The sequence below is a fragment of the Chlorocebus sabaeus genome, chromosome 13, assembly GCF_047675955.1.
Source record: "Chlorocebus sabaeus isolate Y175 chromosome 13, mChlSab1.0.hap1, whole genome shotgun sequence".
Taxonomy (NCBI): domain Eukaryota; kingdom Metazoa; phylum Chordata; class Mammalia; order Primates; family Cercopithecidae; genus Chlorocebus; species Chlorocebus sabaeus.
The window spans coordinates 77569329-77579438 of record NC_132916.1 but is presented as its reverse complement, the minus strand read 5'-3'; positions in this window follow the sequence as shown (position 1 = coordinate 77579438).

Here is a 10110-nt window from a genome sequence, read left to right as displayed (position 1 = left end):
CATTAGAACTACTTGATCCCCATTGGAAAACAGGAGAGTATGTAACTCTAGGAATCAATGGAACTGGACTGGCAGGAAGACCTGAGTAGTGAAGATGAGAGTGAGAACTCCCATTAGTGAGTGAGGTTCTCAAAGGGGGAAATGAGGAAAGAAGCCATTTCTCTTACTGTCTCCTGTCTCTGAAGAGGAGGAGGAAGTAAAAGTTGAAAAACAACAGGAGGTCAGTGGCAAGACCAGCTGGTGCCATTGATGACCAGGCTTGAGGTTAAAAGATTAACCCCCCACTCTAACCACATGTGCTCTCGATCTATCACGACCCTTTCATGTGGAACCCCTTAGAGTTATAAGCCCTTGAAAGGGCCAGGAACTCTGTCTTCGGAGCTCAGCTCTTGAGACGCAAGTCTGCCAATGCTCCCAGCCAAATAAAAAAAAAAAAACCTCTTCCTTCCTTAATCCGGTGCCTGAGGAGTTTTGTCTGCAGCTCATCCTGCTATAGAGCTAGAAGAGGACTGGAATTAGCCAATGGGGAAGTGGGTGAAATGAATCTCAGAAGAGCCATTCCAGAGGACAAAGGGACAGTGAGGTCCCATCTTCTGATGTGCCCTAACGACCTTGGTGTGGAAACCCCAAACCCTATTGCTCCACCTGTCAAGAAGAGAGACAAGTCAGCCTCCAGGCTGCCTCAGCTGTCCTGGGCCTGCTCTAGTGCCTACATAGTCTTCAAAGAAAGAGGCCTTGTCTTCCCAAGGGAAGCATTCCCAGGTCTGCCGTCCCAGGCAACTGCATGAGACAGATGTATCCAGGCTATGATGGAAGGGAGGGAAGAGGCCAGGACCAGTGTAAAGTCCCTAACTTCCCCTGCATGGCTTCGCTGAGTTCTGACCAGAGTTCCTACTGTGGGGGGAGCTTGAACCCTTTCCAAGTTTAGAGCCTGAACTCTAACCAGCCTGGCTAAGCAGGACTTGAAGAAGCTGCCAAATGAAAAAGATCTGCCAGTTCTCTGTCTAGGTGGATACCCAGTCAGCCTGGTGTAGTTTTGGGGGTCCCTCCCCCTCCAGGGACATTGTTGGTCAGGCAGATCAAAGAGGCTAGTTATTTTCAGAGATGGGACAAACTGGAAGCTCTCAGCATTCTCTTACCTCTATGACAGGACCCTTAGACTAATGACATATTTAGTTAAATAGGAGTAGGTATGAGAGATAGCAAAATGTCCTCCAACAGAATTACAGCCAATCTGTGTCACTTCCAAATGTGGTTTTACATTGATTTGTTAGGAATTGATGGTTTATGAAAAGGCAAAGGAAGAAATGAGATGCTTTGCAGGTTTAAACTGCTGGAAGGGCCCCCCTCCTCCGGGATCATCTGTGATTCTGAAACCCAATGCCTTAGCTAAGGGCGTTCTGGGCTGTCAGGAAGGGGTGGTGTTGACTGGTGTTACTTGAGTCTTGTTGAAGGATACTTGACTTCAGATGGTAAAATTCAGACAGGCAGAGAAAGAAGAATGTGGGGAGGACTCTAGGATGGGAAGAAAATTCAAGCTCGGATGAAACAGGAGTCACCATGCGATATTCAGGAGACATTGAGGGGACAGGGCACATCTGGTTGGGATGGGGCATGGCTGCACCATGGAGGGCCTTGAATGCTCCTTTCGGGATGAATTGTTACTTACTGAAGGACCCTGTGGTAAATAAGAGGTTTTTCTCTGTGCGGAGGCCCTAGAGCCAGGGGAATCCACGTTCAGCTAGATCATTGAGTTCCGAATCTTTCCTCTCCAAAATCCCTGTTAGCTCCACACATTCCAAAGCTCTGAAATGAGACAGTTACAGAATCTTTCTCTCCCTTTCCCTGCCTTGACTACTGCCAATTAGGGCAAGGGTTCTTGCAAATATTTTATAATTGCAGGAGGAAAACGGTTGCCCTGGCTCCAAAGTGGCATTGAGGACCCAAGCTATGTCTAGTTTCTGATTTTCCTCCCTGGTGGGTGGGCTTGTGTCATTGATGTGGTCCCACATCAATGGGTGCTGCCCCACCCTCATCTTCACTGCTGCCTGGGAGGCATCAGGAGAGTCTTCTATAACTGAGGAAAATATCACCCTTCACCTGTGCCTCATTCGATACAACTGGGTCCTGTGGCCACTGCTGGCTGCAAGGGAAGCTGGCAAATGGGACTTGGAAGGGAGGGGCCAATGCTGCTGGGACTGGTTTGAGCCAATTACGATTCATGCCCTGGGACTGAAAATAATAAGGTCAAACAAAGCAGAGATTCTGCGATCAGACAGCAGAGGGGTGGCTTTTGGAGAAAGGTCAGTGGGGCAGGCAGGTCTTTTCCCAGCACCCGCTATTTGCACAAATAATGACAATGAGGCTGAACAGTGAAAGGACCAGCCTAGGGTCACAGAGCAAGCACAACTCCAGAGCACAGCACCTCCAGACTGTGCGCTGTCTTTTCTCCTGGGATCCCGGCATAGTGGACCAAGTGCTGGTGGCTCAACGTAAATTTCAAGGCCCCAGGAACTCCTTCACTGAAGATACTACAGTTTTTAACCCTTACTATGCATCAGAATAACCTGGGGAACTTGCAAAAACTCATGAATGTCCAGACTTCATTCCTTGAAGTTCAGATTCAATTGGTCTGTAGTAGGTCCCAGGCAGCCTCCTTTGCAAAGCTTTCCAGGTATAATGGTGTTCTACTCTCCCCAGTTATTCAATGAAACACAAACTTAGGTGTTTCTATGAAGCTGGATGAGATCAAAGCCCCAAATCAGTTGACTTTAAGTAAGGGAGAGTATCCTAGGCCAGCAGTCCCCAACCGTTTTGGCACCAGTCACCAGTTTCATGCAAGACAATTTTTCCATAGATAGGGTAGGGTGTGGGGGGATGGTTTCAGGATGATTCAAGCATGTTTCATTTATTGTCCATCTTTCTATTATTATTACATACTCACCATAATGCAGAATCAGTGGGAGCCCTGAGCTTGTCCTCCTGCAACTAGATGGTCCCTCCTTGGGGTGATGGGAGGCAGCGACAGATCATCAGGAATTAGAGTCTCATAGGGAGTATGAAGCCTAGATCCCTCGCATGTGTAGTTCACAGTGGGGTTTGCATTCCTGTGAGAATCCAATGCCATTGATCTGACAGGCAATCAGATCCTAACAGGCCAGGGACTGGTACCAGTCTGTGGCCCAGGGGCTGGGGACCCCTGTCCTAGACAATCTAGATGGGCCGCCTGATTCAATGCATCGGAAGGCCTTAGAAGCAAAGCTGGGGCATCCTTGATGAAGAATAAATGTCATAGTGGACAGCAGCATCCGCTGGTGTCCGCGAGTTCCAGCCTGTCCTTCCTGATGATCAGCCTGCCCTATGGATTTCAGACTCGCTTCGTCACACCTCGTAATTAAGCCAATTCTACGCAATAAATCTCAAATTATACATCTCTCACCGCTTCTGCTGAGAACCAGGGAATTATTCAGTAGTTGTTAAGCCAAAAGGCATCAGAATAAAATAACCCAAGGTCAAATCTCATCTCCTCCCTGCGACCTCCGTGGCTGCAGTTCCCTCAGCTATAAAGTGGGAATCTCGGTGTTCAGCGCACAGGCATCCTGTGAAAGGTAACTGCTCTCGGGCATGTTTACATTCACTACACATCAGGACTGAGTGGTGTCCGCTGCTCTTATACTGCTGGCCTATTCTGGGCCATAAGCAAATAAATATTCAGACAAAAAATGCGCCTGGTGTTCCCTCACATTGCTTGACATCTAAAGTTTAGGGTCTTGGAGTGACTTAATCCGGCTTCCCCCAGCTTGCTCCTGCGGTAGGCAAAAGGGCGCCTGCGCACACAGACACGCAGACGCTGCACCCCAGCAGGTGCAGGACACCGAGGCGGCCACCCAGCTCTGGTCATGAAAGCAGCCAGGAGTTCCATCGGCCACCCATCATGACTCTCATGGGAGTTTTAATAGGGGTTTTGGTTACCCCTATTAAAGCAGCAGGTCTCGCTGCTCACTTGGTGAGTCGTGGGGGCCCTGCCGGTCCTGCCGCCGCCGCACTCCGTTTCGGGGCTGCTGCTCCGCGCCGCGCGGCGTGGACGCTCTCCTCCCGGAGACTCCCGCGCCTCCCACCCGCGCCTCCCGGAGGGCCTGCTCGGCCTCCAGCCTGGCGAAGCAGTGCCCTCTGGCGGCCGCGCACTGCAGCAGCGGCTTGCTCTGCAGGCCGAAACCTGAAGCAGGCTCTGGGCTCTGATTTCCTCCAAAGCTACTACTGTTTTTTGACTTGGAAATCCATAGGAAATCCAAAATTGTATGTTTTTCTTTTTCTGTGTGAAAGAATTTTTGTATTTTCAACCGACAAGAAATTAGATGTTTCTATTCCTGGTAGTGAACAATGTGAGGCTGGTTACATTTACCACCTGCACATGTGAAGGCGACCCGACATTAAAAGTAGGGAAATTCCGTGTTGATTTCGGTGGTAAGGTACACGTGCACAAAACCACCCTCCTTATTTCCACAACTTCCAGTCCTGAGAACTGGTCACTCCAGCAGGTTTAAGGTAAGAATCTGTGGATCAAATTTAAGCCTTGGATGGGCAGAGAGGAGCCGCCTCTTTGTCTATTAACCCTGTCAGTAGCCCTCCGCCTATGGACCTCAGCCCCTCGTGTCACCCCTCTGGGTCTCCGTCTCCTAACCTAGGAAAGAAGAGGATTAAAATAGAGCCTCTTTAGCTTTCGCATTTAGGATCCAAGGGCTAGTCATTCTGGGATAGTCATTCATTCAGCAAATACCATGTCAAGTGGAGGGGGTTCAGATTCACCAGGGAGCAAACCTGTGCATTCCTGGATCTTAAATTGTAACAAGGGAGAAAGGCAATAAGCAATAAACCTGAAGATGATACAGTGTGTTAGAAGGTGAGAATGAACGCCAGGTGGAAACCGGCACAGGTGTGGGACTTGAGAGTGGTCGCCCAGGGAAAGGCTGAGGGAGGGGGCGGGTTCAGGTGACGGAATCAGGCCAGGACTCTGAAAAGTGTCCTTGGAGCAAAGACCTGTAGGAGACGGACATGAGAAAACCATATGATCTTTCTGAAGAAAGATCTTTCTGCCTTCCAGGCGGAGGGAAGCGTGCAGAGGCTCGAGGTGAGAACGTCTGATAAACTTGCGGATCAAGGAGAAAGCCTGCGTGGCTGAATCAGAGTGCCTGAAGAGTAGCGATGCCTGGCAAGGCCGGGAGGTCACAAGAGATGGCTACACAGAACCTGCTGGGCCACTGCAAAGGATTTGCCCTTGACTCTGAAAGAAACGGGGCCGTTGGAGGTTTTGAGCAGAGGAGCGGCACAATCTGCCTGATGTTTTCAGAGGGTCTGTCTTAGCCTGTTTCGGCTGCCATACTTAACAAAATGCCACAGACTGGATAACTTACACAATAAACATTTTCTCACCACGCTGGAGGCTAGAAAGTCCAAGGAAGGCCAGTGAAGAGGCCGGGAACTGTGACTAACGCCTGTAACCCCAGCACTTTGGGAGGCTGAGGCGGGTGGATCACTAGGTCAGGAGTTTGAGACCAGCCTGGCCAATATAGTGAAACCCCATCTCTACTAAAAATACAAAAATTAGCTGGGTGTGGTGGCACGTGCCTGTAGTCCCAGCTACTCCGGAGGCTGAGGCAGGAAAATTGCTTGAACCCAGGAGGTGGAGGTTGCAGTGAGCCGAGATCACACCACTGCACTCCAGCCTGGCGACAGAGCGAGACTCCATCTGAAGAAAAAAGAAAGCCTGGTGAGGGTCCTCTCTCTGGCTTGCTCATGGCTGGCCACCTGCCCACTGTGTCTTCACATGGTAGAGAAAGACAGCAAGGCCTGGTGTCTTCTTCCTCTTCCCATAAGGGCATTAATCCCATCATGCGACTCCACCTATGTGACCTCATCCAAATCTAATGATCTCCCAAAGGCCCCACCTCCAAATACCATCACACTGGAAGTTGGGGCTTCAACATATGAATCTGGGGGAGATTCAAGTGTTCAGCCCTTAACAAGGTCACCCAGGCTACTGTATGAGCTAGATCACAAGGGCTGGCGGAGATGGGGGCAGGAAGAGCGGGAAACCACAGTGAGCATCGAGGAGAGGGTGGTGGCTGTGGCTTGGGCTGCTATGGTAGTAGTGGAGACGGTGAGGAATAGTCAGATTCTGGACAGACTTTGAAAGCAGAGACCACAGGATTTCCTGACAGGTTGAATGCAGAATGTGAAAGAAAAAAGAAGTAAAGGATGTTTAAATCTGAACGAAGTAACTGGAAGCTGTTATTGAGAGGGGAAATTGACAAGGGCGGGGCAGAGGTCTGCAGGGGGGCCAGACGTGTCATTTGGGACATGTTGATAAAGTTTAAGACACCTATTTGTGAAGACAGAGAAGTGAATGTGCAAAGTTCAGGAGATTCAGGGGAGACTTGTTGCTGGAGACAATTATCATCCTATAAAAACGTGGGTTCTAGACTCAGGTGGATTTGTGTTCAAATATCTGTCGTGTTACTTACTGGCTACGTCAGCCTGAAACAAAGTCTTAGCTTCTTTGAACCTTGTTATTCAATATTTATTTTTTCAGCTCCTCCTGTGTCAGGCACTGTACCAGGTGCTGGGATTGAAAAAATAGGCAAAGCAAAGTCCCTGTGCTCATGGACTCTACACTGGTCAAACAGGGATGAGAATAAATGTCCACTTAGTGTTCATTGAATGAATAAAGTGTATAAATTGCCTCAGGCACTCAGTAGAGTGATTTGCCCAGTAAATAGCTGATCTCACCACTCTTTCCTTGCTTTCTACCCATTGGAGGACAGTTTGTGTTGCATACTTGGACTGACCAGTAAAGGTCTAGGGGACATTTTGGGTATCAGCCTTCCAGTGCCACAGAAACTATAGAACTGACTCCCCAAGACCAGAAGGTGGTCCCGAATACCAGAAATTATAGAATCATATGTTGCCTGCACAGCAGATTACAGCCTCTGATTTTTTTCCTTTGGAATTATTCTGGAGACCAGATACTAAACCCAGCTCAGGGACACTGCAACAATGACCAAAACTGAGCTGGTGCTTGAGGATGCACAGGTAGTCTAACAAGCAAATAGCTGGGGCAGCATCTTACCATGAGGCTTGTTCTCACTGCAATCAGCATCCTCTTAGACAGAAGTGCTACATTTCTTCTTGAGTGACAGATTTCCGGGATTGCTTCTTTTACTCTAAACTAACTCTTGGAGAAGAAAAGTCAACCACAGAGAGGAGATCACTAAGGGCGAGAAGAGGCCCTGGGATGGAAGTCTGAGGCCTCTGAACATTCAAAGGGTGGGCAGAGAAAGAGGCTGCCAAGGGTGCCGAGAGGCAGTGGCTGTTGAGATGGGAGAGGGCAAGAGCGGAGCAGGGAAGATCGAGAATGGGAGGTGGGAGCAAAGCGCAGCCCCATGCAATGCTGCAGAGGAGACAAGCAAGTGGAAGCCGGAGAGGCCACACTGGATTTAGCCATGTTGCTTCCGTCCATGGCCTTAGTTACAGCCAGGGACCAGTGGGCTGAGGAATATATGGAGGATAAGGAAGAAGAGACAATGGACAGAAATATCATTTAAGATATTTGGCTGTGAAAAGCAAGAGACTGGATTATCTAGACAAGGCAAAAGTGAATTCAAGAGAGAATTTTTCAAAGGAAAGAACGGTGAACACTCTTCTAGCCTGGCAAGCGTTGTGCTCTGCTTGGAGGATAGGGACACATGACGGGAAAGTGGTGTCAGGAACAACTTGAGATGTGGGGAGTGCAGTCTTCCCCAAGGGAGAGTGCAAATATCAAAATAGAGGACTATGGGCTGGCCTGGAGAGCACAGCACCACCTGCCGCAAGCATGTTCCAGGGGAAGGTACAGAGAAGCGAGGGAGTGAATGAGGGGCTGGGAGTCCCAAGACAGCATCCTGAGCTCAAGTAGGGTGAGATGAATGGAGAAACACCTCCTTGGTCACGGCAGGAGCCATGAGGAACGATGAGAAGAGGATGCCGGGGAGTTTGCAAGTGAGGCCCAGTGGATGATTTCCATTGTTCTATGAAGTGGGAAGAGACTCAGTCAGGCTGAGGTGGATCAGGAGTTTGGAGACACAGAGGATATTCATTAATTATTTCCTTGTTATTTCCAAGACTTTTGTTATTTCCAAGACTTTCTAATCAAGTCTGATGCTTAGCACGTGGTACACTGTTATCCACACAACCACCTCCTCTGGCCCTCTCCCCAAGCCGAATCCATCCTCCCTCTAGTTCCCACACCCTTTGTACACGTCTCTCTTATGGCTCCAACCATATTCATTATCCAAGTTTTGGGGAAAGGCCATTGAGGATGAATGCGAATGGTGGTAAAATCCAACCAGATTAGTCTTAACTGCTATAGCTCTCACACAAGTACCCTGGGATCCTTCCAGATTGAATTCAAACTCAGTTTGGTTAGGGTCTTCCGGGGTTTTTGTTACAGTGTGCAGAAGGTGACAGCTTAATACCCTTTTCAGAGCATTCTTCTTTGAGGTCATGTGAGAGGGCCGCTGTATTGGGAATTGTAATATTTCCAAATAATGGTGCCCATGGTTCTCTGATGAGTGGTCCAGACCTAGACCTGAATGAGCATTCATCTTCTCGTCCTCTCTCCCTCCTCCCTTTCTCTCTCTCACAGACACAGACACACTCACACACACTCTAAGTTCTGGGAAGTGCAGTGTACATAGTTTGCTCTGAGAGGGTCCTCGTGGCTAAGAGTAAAGACAGTCAGCATTCTAAGGGTTCCAAAATGAATTGTGTGGTTGAACAATGACAACCAACGCCCTTCTCTTTTCTTCTTTCCCTAATCAAATTAATGTTCTTTATAAGTAAACACATCATAGATATCTACATACGCAGAGAGGTTACAAGAAACATCAAGACTCTGGCAAAGGTTTCCTAGGAATCACAAGAAAAAGAGCATCTTCTTTGAAATATTGACTCTTAGGATTTAGCGGGGGATTGGGAAGATTTGAGGTTTATGGTTAGTTCTTTAAAATGATGCAGCAGAGTCAGGTGAACACCCACTCCTAGAAGACATGAAATATCCCCGTTCACAAAATGGGTTAGAGGAGTTGCGAGTAAGATGATTTAAAACTGGGCCAGGCGTGGTAGCTCATGCCTGTAATCCCAGCACTTTGGGAGGCCAAGGCAGGTGGATCACCTGAGGTCGGGAGTTCGAGACCAGCCTGACCAAAGTGGAGAAACCCCGTCTCTACTAAAAATACAAAATAATAATAATAATAATAATTAGCCGGGTGTGGTGGTGCACGCCTGTAATCCTAGCCACTCGGGAGGCTGAGGCAGAAGAATCGCTTGAACCTGGGAGGTGGAGGTTGCAGTGAGCTGAGATCACACCACTGCACTCCAGACCAGGCAACAAGAGCAAAATTCCCTCTGAAGAAAAATAAAAGAAAAAAAAAAAAAAAAGTGAAACCTACATTAAGCTTCCTTTAATGAAACCCACCTTATTCTATCAAAATTTAAAACACACACATAACTTTAATACAGCAATTCCACATGCTAAGTGATATAGGTATAGGAATAGCCACAATAGCTTTTTCTTCTACAACAGCAAATGGTTGCACTTTCATAGAGTACCGGTTAAATAAATGACCTGCATAATAGAATACTATCCAGCCTTTAAGGGAGTGGGAGCATGTTGACATGGGAGGACCTCCAAGATGTATTAATTTAAAAGTACGGTGAATAGCATGAAAAATCTGCTCTCATTTCTGTATGGAGAAATACATATGCAATTATATTTATAAATACAGCAGGTCGCCTGTAGTGAGGAATGAGATGGCTAGGGGGAAGAAGAGGGTAATTTTTTAAATTGTTTCTCAAATGCATACATTACCTCTCAAAATTTTTTATTACAAACACCCTCTTCTCTCTATTAAAAATGTGTCTTTGTATCAATTGTGGTACACTGAAGTTAAAAATGCATTATTGTCAAGTTGATTAATTTCTAGAGTATCCAGACCTAGACTTGTTTTTTTCTCTCTTTCTCAGCAGAAGATGTGGGTGGTGTTGTCATTTAAGTGTATAATACTGAGCAAGTCA